The sequence below is a fragment of the Amblyomma maculatum genome, chromosome 4, assembly GCF_055883805.1.
Source record: "Amblyomma maculatum isolate TAMU_Amacu chromosome 4, ASM5588380v1, whole genome shotgun sequence".
Classification (NCBI taxonomy): Eukaryota; Metazoa; Arthropoda; class Arachnida; order Ixodida; family Ixodidae; genus Amblyomma; species Amblyomma maculatum.
The window spans coordinates 121,001,239-121,011,522 of NC_139347.1; positions in this window are offsets into that span (position 1 = coordinate 121,001,239).

Genomic DNA, 10,284 nt, shown 5'->3' on the forward strand with positions numbered 1-10,284 from the left:
TCCTGTGACCTTCGTTCCCGCTCTAGTACCAGTTCCCTAGCGTCATTCCACCGGCGCATCGTCTCCTTGCTTGTCAGGCCCATGGCACCCCCCGGGGCTGCGCCTACGGCTACGTCGATCAGCAGTGTTGGCTGGTGTCCGTACAGCAAAAAGAATGGAGAGTATCCAGTCGTCTCATGCACGGATGAGTTGTATGCGAACGTCACGAAGGGAAGAAATTGATCCTTGTCGCGGTGATCGGACGAGGCGTATTGGCTGATCATTTCAGCGAGTGTCCGGTTAAAACGTTTGCAAAGGCCATTTGTCTGAGGGTGATACGCCGTCGTGCGCTTGTGGTTCGTTTGAGTGAGACGGAACAGCTCTTCGATCATGTCGGCCACAAAATGTTGCCCTCGGTCTGTGATCACCTGTTCAGGTGCCCCATGCCGCAGAACCACTGCTTCCAAAAATGCTTTCGCGGCGCTTGCAGCTGTGGCTTCGGGGACGGCGACGGTTTCCACCCACATAGTGTGATAGTCGATCAGTACGACTACATGTCGATTTCCGCTTGAGGACTGTGTCAGGGGACCCAGGAAATCCATTCCGAGCCGCTGAAAAGGCCGCCGAGCAGGCGGGACGGGCTGCAACAGGCCGGATGGCTTAGCTGGAGGGGTCTTGCGAGTTTGGCAGTCTGGACAGGAGCGGACGTACTTGGTTATGTCGGCAAACATTTTTGGCCAAAAATAGTGTTGGCTGATCTTGCTTAGTGTTCTCTTCATGCCCAGGTGCCCTGCTGTTATGTCGTCGTGACAGGACGCCAGAATCTCTCGGCGGAGTGGTTTAGGGACTGCCAAGGCCAGTCTGTCTTCCTTGAAGCCTTTTGCTCTTCTGAACAGAACTTCCTCTTGTAAGCTGAAGGCTCGTGCTGTACGGCGGGTTTTTCTCTGGACAGGCTCACTCGGGTTCCTCAGGTGCTCAATTATAGGTCCGAGGAAGTGGTCTTCCCTCTGGAGCTCAGCAATTCTTTCCCTCTGGTCGTCCGCAAGGAAGAGCAGCATATCTTCACATAAGGGGTGTGTGCCTTCTGTGTCATATGGGAGACGAGATAGTGCGTCTGCATTTGAGTTCTTAATACCTGGGCGATGCTTGAGGCTGATGTTGAATTCCTGAAGGAGCAAGCTCCATCGCGTGAGACGTCCACTTGGATTCTTGGTGGTCATGAGCCACGTCAGGCTGGCTTGATCGGTGACGATGGTAAACGGTATGCCAAATAGATACGGACGAAATTGCCTGACCGGGAATATTACCGCGAGACATTCCTGTTCGGTGACGCTGTAATTTCTTTCGGCCTTATTCAGATGTCGGCTGGCGTAACTGACCACATATTCTTCCATGCCGTTCTTTTGCACAAGCACTGCGCCGATCCCATACCCGCAGGCATCCGTATGGACTTCAACAGGTAACTCGGGGTTGAAGAGCCGCAGCACTGGTGAATTGGTAAGGCACTGCTTGAGTTCTTCGAAGGCGTTTTGGCATTCGATGCTCCAGTCCCAGCCTTTGCCTGTCTTGGTGAGCTCGGTTAATGGTCGTGAGATGCCGGTGAAATCTCTTACAAAGCATCTGTAGTAGTTGCAGAGCCCCAAGAAGCTGCGGACCTGCTTCACGTTCTTGGGTGCCATCGCCTGCTCGATTGCTTGAATATTGCTAGGGTCAGGTCTTGCCGAACATCCATCGATTATGTGGCCCAGGTACTTAATTCTGTCGGTTGCGATGTGGCACTTCTTGGGCTGCAGCCGAAGGCCCGCTAAGTCCAGTGCGTCGAAAACATTTCTGAGGTCCCTTAGGTGGTCGCCAGCGGTCTTGGAGAAAACAATGATGTCGTCAAGATATGCGAGGCACACTCTCCAGAGCTGGCTTGCTAGCACTTTGTTTATCATGCGCTGGAAAGTGGCAGGGGCATTGCAGAGGCCAAAGGGGACAACATTGAACTCGTATAGTCCGTATCCTGTAGAAAAGGCAGTCTTTTCTTTGTCTGCCTCCTGTATGGGGACTTGCCAATACCCAGACGCCATGTCTAGTGTTGTAAAGAAGTGGGAGCCTTGCAATCGGTCCACAACGTCGTCTACCCGAGGAAGCGGTTGTACGTCTTTCTTCGTGACCGTATTAAATTTCCTGTAGTCTACGCAGAAGCGCCAAGTCCCATCTCGCTTCCGAACGAGAACCACGGGCGATGACCATGGGCTGCTGGACTCTCTTATGACTCCCTTCTCCAACATCTCCGAAACCTGGTCTTGGATTCTTTCTCTTTCTGTTGCCGAATGGCGATATGGATTCTGCCGGACTGGTCTTGCATCACCGGTGTTGATCTCGTGCTCAACTATGCTTGTACGGCCGAGGCCCTCATTTGCATTGACAAAGAGGTGCTCATATTCTTCCAGTAAGGACAGGAACCCTTGACGCTGGCCTTGCTCTAACTGGGTGCCATACTGGACTGCGTCTATTCCAGACCTAGACTGAGTCGGAGGCCTTACGCAGATTTCAACGTTCAGGAGGGGCGTGGTTTTCCCGAGTGCTGTTCCCTTGTTAATAGTCAGGGGTGTAGGTCCCGGATTGGCGATGCGGATATACGTCATGTTGTTCTGGATGCTAGCCAGGGCTCGGGCTACACTCGGATGGGGCCTGTCTGGCGTAGGGCTTAAGGGTTCTACCAGGCATGGTCAGTTTCTGCCAACCGTAACTGGAACCATAACCTCCGTAGAGGGTGGGATCTGTAGGTGTTGCTGGCAGTAAATGACCTCTGGGTTTACCATGTCCGTGTCGAAATCATCCAGATGGAGCTTCAGGCTGTGTCCCCGCAGCGTGACTGTTCGGTTTGGGAAACTGATTGTCATTTCACAGTTCGCGCACAGCGGTATTCCACCCAGGAGGTCATACGGTAGTGTATGCATTACCAGGAATGATTCTTGCAGCTCTATCGGTCCGATATATACATTGAGCTTCACTTCGCCTGCTGCACTGACAAGTTTTCCATTGACGTTCCTGACATTGGCTGTAGTTTTGCCCATTTCTGCACCTATCCTGGCCACGAAGCTCTGGGAGGCAATGTTCACCGATGCGCCGGTGTCTACTATCATTGTCGTTTTCCGGCCTTTCACCGAAACAGGGAGGGTGACGATGTGAGAACTGCATGCGTAGGCCGCCTCTCCTGGGGAGTTACCTTTTTTCATTTCGGGGGGAACTCGTGGACCCCGCCGTCCTAGTTTCCCGATGGCTGGGCGCCTTGTGCCCCTGTTGGCCCTAGCTGCATGTTGCACTGACGCATTATATGCCCGGATCAGCCGCAACGGTAGCATCTAACTTGCCCGGCCTGATTCCGGGACTGTCGGCTCGGGAACCTGCGTGGACCTGGTCGAGCAAGTTGTTCAACGGCATATGTCAGAGCCTTCATGCTCTCTTGCAGGGCGTCAAACATTTCGGTCGTTACGACCTGTGCACGGTGTTAGAAGTAGTTTAGGTGATACGACGACGCCTCCGGAGGCGGCAAACATTTGTACCAACTTCCGTCGTCTGCCCCGAGATGGCGCTAGCGTGAGTAGGGCCGCCCGTGCCGGTCGTCGAGCCTGTTTCTCATCCTGCCCTATAGGTGATTATGTGAACTCTGACGCTGCATTTACTCGCCTTAAGCGGATACCATTAATGTTACATGGCACTGTTAGCGCGAAACACCTTAGTGTGCATGCCAATCAAATATAAGCGGTTTTGAGCGCGAAATCGCCGTTGATCGCGATGTACCGAACTGTGGACGCAATGGTTAGGTGCTGTGGGGCGGCGCAACGCTGTTTAATATAATCTATGTTCACCATTTTAATATTTATTTTTCCCATAACTAATGCCACCCACTCTGTTTATGAGGCTAGGCAATATATATCTATACTTTTAATATCAAGCTAGTACTTGTGTGAAGCTGCAGACAAGCTGCAGATGCGATTCTGCAGCGCAGAGAAAATGAGGCAAGTAAATTGGCAGAGTCTGGGATACATATGATTTATTTTGACAAACGCCAGTGAAGCAGGGCAATAATGAGCAATAATAGCACTTGTTAAATAGGGACAAATACAGTAGTGACAATATTTTTAACAAAATATTTACAGCAACAGCAGAAAAAAAAAATACACGACACATTGCAAAGGTTTACCTACTGTAAAAGTAATACACATCTTTAACCACACCTCACCAAAAAATGTGAATCTTTCGCTAAGATTTGCTTGCAGGGTCATCATAATATAAGGATGATCAAGCAGGCCGAATGACATGTAACAGAAGGCAGAAGTTATTACTTTTTTTTTTTTTTTGCAGTGAACACTTAGCTTTGTTTGTGACGTGAAAATACGCATGTTTTGCTTTTCAATAAAATATTTTGATCCAAATGAGGGTTGTGAGGAGTCTGTACTGGGAGTGGAAAAGCCGGACAGCCCAGCAACTTAAACGTTGACTGCAGGCGCTCAGCGCGAGTTAAGAAATTTTTCTTTCTCGTTTTTTTTTAATAAATAGTTCATATCGAACATCTCATGACCTTTTGCTTGCGTGCTGGCTGGTTTCCTAATAATGATACTTGGAGCATTCATCTTACGTTCAACTTTGATGAGGTTATCATCTCATGGGAGCCCATTACATTCAATAGAAAGTCGGACTACTGCTTATGCCAGCTTTGACAGTTTTCGAAGGTTCTGGCTTTTGTTCGGCTCATTTTTCTTGAGCTGTTTGCATTATTGGCGCATTCGCAATCCTACGTAATAGTGCAACACTTGCGCCATTATATCTCTTTTATGTTCCGCACATGGAAAAAGATAGAGTGAAGTTTCCTAGCGCATAGTCTATGGCTATGCCATACACTTGTTTATCGTCAGCGTGCTTCTGAAATATTTCTTCTGTCTGCTTCATGAAGTAGAAGAGTGCAGAGTGAGGATGTTTAAGCCCTCCACGTGTTTTGCATAAAATGAGAGCTGCTTCAGGCTTTCTTGCCACATCATCTGTGGCTACTAACCCTAGTCTACACTTTGAACAACTAGTGGTTTTCAGTAGCTTCCTCGTCAGAAAGCCTGTCACATAGTAAATAATGCAGTCTGTCACACTGCTTTCCACGGAGACATTCTCAGACACAGCCTCGCATTCAATTTCACTCTCCACATAGCTATCAAGTCTTTCTTTAAGCTTTTCCAATCGAGACTTACTGGGCGCATCTTCTAAAAATGTGGCTGTCAGATCAGACAGACTCAGCAGACGTGGTTCTTCTTTAGCCTCCAACTGGCAATTCCCGTACTTAGGCGGTCTCATGAGATTGTAAATAGACAGCATATTGTAAAGCTGCAGAAAAGTTGGTAGGCAGGGGTGTTCATTTTGGCCACCTGCATGACGGATTACGCCAAAAAATTTTTCCAGGGCATCCTGATTAAATTTTGCGGCCAAGACATACTTGAAGTCACATGTTTCCAGGAGGTGTGCAGAAAGCTGGATTGTTGAAAGAATTGTCACTCGCAGCCCTTCAGCAGTTGAGTCCGATAAAAAGCTACGGGGATCAATTTTTCCAGCCTTGACGTCTTTCTGCCACTCATTTAGCCACTGTAAAGAAGACTCCAGCACCTTAAAATCCTGACCACCCAACCTCAGGCCTTCGTTTGCATGTCTGCGATTTAGTGCGTCAAACAAATTATTCATTCTGATTGTGAATTCATTTGTACTTTCTACGTTTCTGAGTCTCTCGATCTCTCGCTTGGAATAAAACTGCAAGCCGTTCGCGACGCTCATACTAAATAGCTGAGTAGCCAGCTTTACTCTCATCTTTTCTGTGTTGGTTGGGTTCAAATGAGAAAATGACAGTTTTGCACATGCCTTGAGTCGGCCTTCAAATTTTTTGTCCTCTACATACAGCTTGTCATAATGCCACCACAGCACTCGGCTCCCATTTATGCAAAACATTTTGTATTGTAACAGGCGATTGCGTACACATTTGATGAGGTGTGGTGCGTCCGAAAAAACAAAAACATTGCGGTTGTCGCATGCAGGGTTCAAGAAGCTATTTTTGGGGCCGTCTAGAGCTCCTGTTACACCAAAATGTTTCCACATTGACCGATTGGTTGCAGCACCGTCACATACAATTGCATCAACAAGTGCACCAGCATCTTCAAGTAGAAGGATAGCCTTTATTATAAGTTGTGCCAATATGGTCCCTTTGTTGGCCCACGGCTTGCGAAGACTGCGATAGGTTGGAAATAATTAATCCCTCAAGATGGCGCTGTACCACCGACTGGCCTCGCCGCCGAAGGCGAAAATCAAATTGTTGGCTTTTTGGGCGTCGCTCCATCCCACTGCTGTTGCGTAGCGCTCATATAGGCGCACCCAGTCTTCCACGTCTTCGTCAGATTTTGCAGAAAAACGTGGAGGGGGACCATAGAGGCTTGACGCTTGCTCGTTTCCGGCGCCTTCCATCGTGTTTTTGATGCTACGATTGCTACAACTCCGTAAGACCCGCTCGTCACTATTCCCGATCATTAAATTTTTTTTTTCTCTCTTTTATTTCCACGTCGCTGCGGCGGTTGCAATTTCGAATATCTTCGCGAAGCGGTCGTTCAGTGACCTTGGTTTATCTTCCAATTCAACATCGTGCCACTTCTGGGTTAATTGGCGATGAGTGTTGGACCGCCTTCGCCTGCTTCCTTTGGTCGCGGCGTTGCCATGTACGCGACTTTCCTTCGCTACAGTTGTTGTTCATAGTCGGGAAGTAGTCGTTACCCCGCACTTCCACCACTTGTCGCGAGTACGATTTTCGCTTGACACGCTGGGAACAAGTATACTGAACAAGCAGACAACCGGATCGATGTTTTTGAGGGAGCGCACAGCGTGAGTCTGGCAGGGGGGCGTGGTTTTTGCCTGGGCGACAACTGCACGGCGCTAGGGGGCTGATCCGCTAGCCGAGGGACGCGAGGGCTCATCTGGCATGAAGCCAGTGCCACTGTACTCAGAGCGCTAACTGAGGGAAGCGAGGATACAATGAGGGCTCGTCTGGTGGTACACCAGTGCCGCTACGCCGAGGTCCGCGATGCCGGACCCGCTAAGCTACTCTAACTAAGCCGCGATCCATCGGAGCAGTGAGGGCTTCTGATAGCTATCAGTGCCGCAACGCTCACTCCGATAGACCACGGCAAGCTGACGGAAGGGGAGGTGTTTACTCCTACTCTTCCCGGTAGCCCCAGGCCTCCACGAACTCCTTTGGCTCCCGGCTGCCCTTCCCTATCAAACCTGCTTTACTCTGTGTGCGAGTTTATTCCTCTTGATTCTTAATCCCTCCTCGAGGCCTCATGTAACTTGACTGTCCTCCTATATTGCGCTACATTATTTGGTAGCGCAGGCTGAAACCTCTTTACTCTCCGAGGCTCTACTCGCCACGTCATAACTGCCAGCCCTCATATTCCCTCACATTACATAATCGTTGCGCCCAGCTAAATAAGAGATAATGCAATAATCTAAATTCAACGAATATAGTTAGAGCTGTGGCTCCACCAATAATCTAAATTCAACGAATATAGTTAGAGCTGTGGCTCCACCTGTCGGACATCAGCGCAGGCTGCTCTCATAATTTTATTTTCAGTTATGGCTCATAGATGGCGCTGCTGCGCCATCTATGAGCCATAACCATAAGTGGTTTCGTTGCACCTAGAGCAGTCCACGCTATTCCGTCTTCAAACGCGAGTGTGAAGTCACATGACATGACTACGCTGGGTCACGTGTCTTACTGCTCTCGAAGCACAAGCAGAGTGCCACCTTTTGCTGATGTGACCAACTGCTTAATATCACCAATGTTGGACTCAAACACAAAGCAAGAATGTGCCCAGAGTGATCCTTGGGGCTCAACACTGAGGCTTGTGCAACATGAGGCTTTCTGGTACTTTCCTAAACCAAAATGCCGAAGGCAAGTCACACAATGATCTGGTTTTTATCGAGCATAGATGCTTATCTATGTCTTTCAGTTCCTGGAGCTCTGATGCAATACTCCTCTCCTACATCCAAAAGCCAGTTTTCAGTTAACGGTTGAATATGCAGTGTATGTAATGTCATGTGAACCCTTGTGATTACATCAAAAATCAGGGGTGCTGAACCTTTGACACCAAGAGCAATTTGTTCAGTCTTTTCAGCCTTGTGCATCTTTCTGTGTCCTATAATGTTCTCTTAGGGAAGACAGTATCAACAGGATACGTGATGGTTTCTGTTTCAGCAGCGTAAAGAAAAAATGGCAACAGAACTGAAATTTTGTTTCAAAAGAATGCGGTCTAGTTACATTTTTATGTGCTAGTGGTGTAAAACTTAACAAAGTGTTCATAAAACAATTTGCAACGGTGGCAGCTCTCAGGAAGAGGCTGATTTCACTGTGCTTGTGGAAAAGCTGGTCCAAAGTGGGCTTATCTGCAGGGCCAGTGTAGTATACAGCTCAGTGTGCTTTGGAGAAGAGTGATTCATTAGCATACGTTATCATGTTGCCGTGTTGTTATTAACCATTACTGAAGTTACACTCAATTAAAAGCCGTTTTAATGACTGATTCATGCTGGATTTTAAAAGGAAATAGATGCAACTGACTGTGTAATGCATGAAGCCGACAAATTATTAAGCATGAACATGAAATCAGCCCACTAAAGACTTTCTGCGGCATGGACACTACAACTGTAATATACAAGTAGCTATGCATGCACGCAAGTGAAGTGAAAAACATCTCAAAAAACGTTTTCCTCAATGATGTGTACTTAACAAGGAATGTTGAATAGACCCTAGTATGGATTCTTTACGTGCTCCATCAGCTCCCTGTCTGAGCCAAACTGGCAAACAAGCCTAGTAGGCCTCAGTTGTTTTGGGTCTTCGGAATCTACAGTTCCTTTCTTCATTTGAAATTAATGTTTTTAAGAAGAGTTGGCCCTACATTCCGCTTTGTATTGCAGCTCTAATCGGCGGCTCTCTCTGTGCATGTAGCCCCTCTCATATCTCCCTGGCCACCACACCCCACTCTACCCGCTCCTCTGCCTCCTCCAGCTTGACACACATTTCAACTTTCCATTAGAGCCCCCACATAGCTGCATACACTTGCCTTGCCAGCCATACATGAGCACGGAGCAGTTATGACTTGTCTGCTTTGCCTCACATAGGTGCATGCTGTCCGAGACTTCTGGTTTGCTGCTTGGGATAGCTAGATATTAGCCTTTAAGTAAACACTCTTCCATCACCTTGTGAGAGAGTACTTTGCCTACCCATCTGCTCTGCTGCAAGTATTATATGATTCAAGTCTTTTGAATGTCTCACCTTGCTTAAGATCACATGCCTGTGACGAGCATTGCACACAATATGTACACTGCATACTTCTGGCCAGTCGTTAAAATTGTCCACCCAGCTGACAATTTTAATTTCCTGCGGATGTGTGTATATTGGGGAGCACAGGACCGGAATGCATCATCTACAGTGTAGCAAGGCAATCATTTCCTCAGTATGACAGCTCTGCTCGCTTAGGAATTACTGCGTGAGATGTAACTGTTTTCAAAGCATTTATTTCTTTATTATCATGCATAGCAGTTGCACCACTGCATCGGTTCCTCGCGCACTCCAATGCACTGCGTCTGCGCTGATCCTTCTGGAAAAACTGACACGACGCTGTTACATGTGCTGCCGGTTGCTCCAAACATGTCGAACCAACTCGCCCAATAACGCGTTCTATATTTCGTTACGTACCTCTCATGGAAGCAACATTTCACACGCCTCTTGCCGCAGAGGGAAAGTATGGATTCGTGCCGCCACTACGTTATCCATGCAAGAAAGAAACCCACCATTAACTTTTGCTTAACGAAATGTCACGAGCTTACCTTCAATCGCTGTTTCTGGCTACGCGGGCGACCGGCGACAGTGTAAGTAATACAACTACCGCACACCGCCCACGTAGCCAGTCCACAATCGCTGCCAGGGTGGCAACAAGTCCCAGCGTTGCCCATGGTCGCCTGCAAGTAAATAAACAGATATAAAAACACATGCACAAATGTTACTACAGTCAAACCTCGATATAACGAACACGCATGTAATGAATTATTGAATATATCAAACTCTTCCTAAATATTTTTGTCAAACATGTATTTTTAACTTCCCATAGCGAACGCGGTTCGGCATAAAACGGATATTATGAACTTCGCGACGCAGGAGGCAGGCTTCGTTGCACTACATGTGTGTTGCGGCGCAGCAAACGTTCAGGACTACCTCGCAGGCGCTGACAGCGCCAC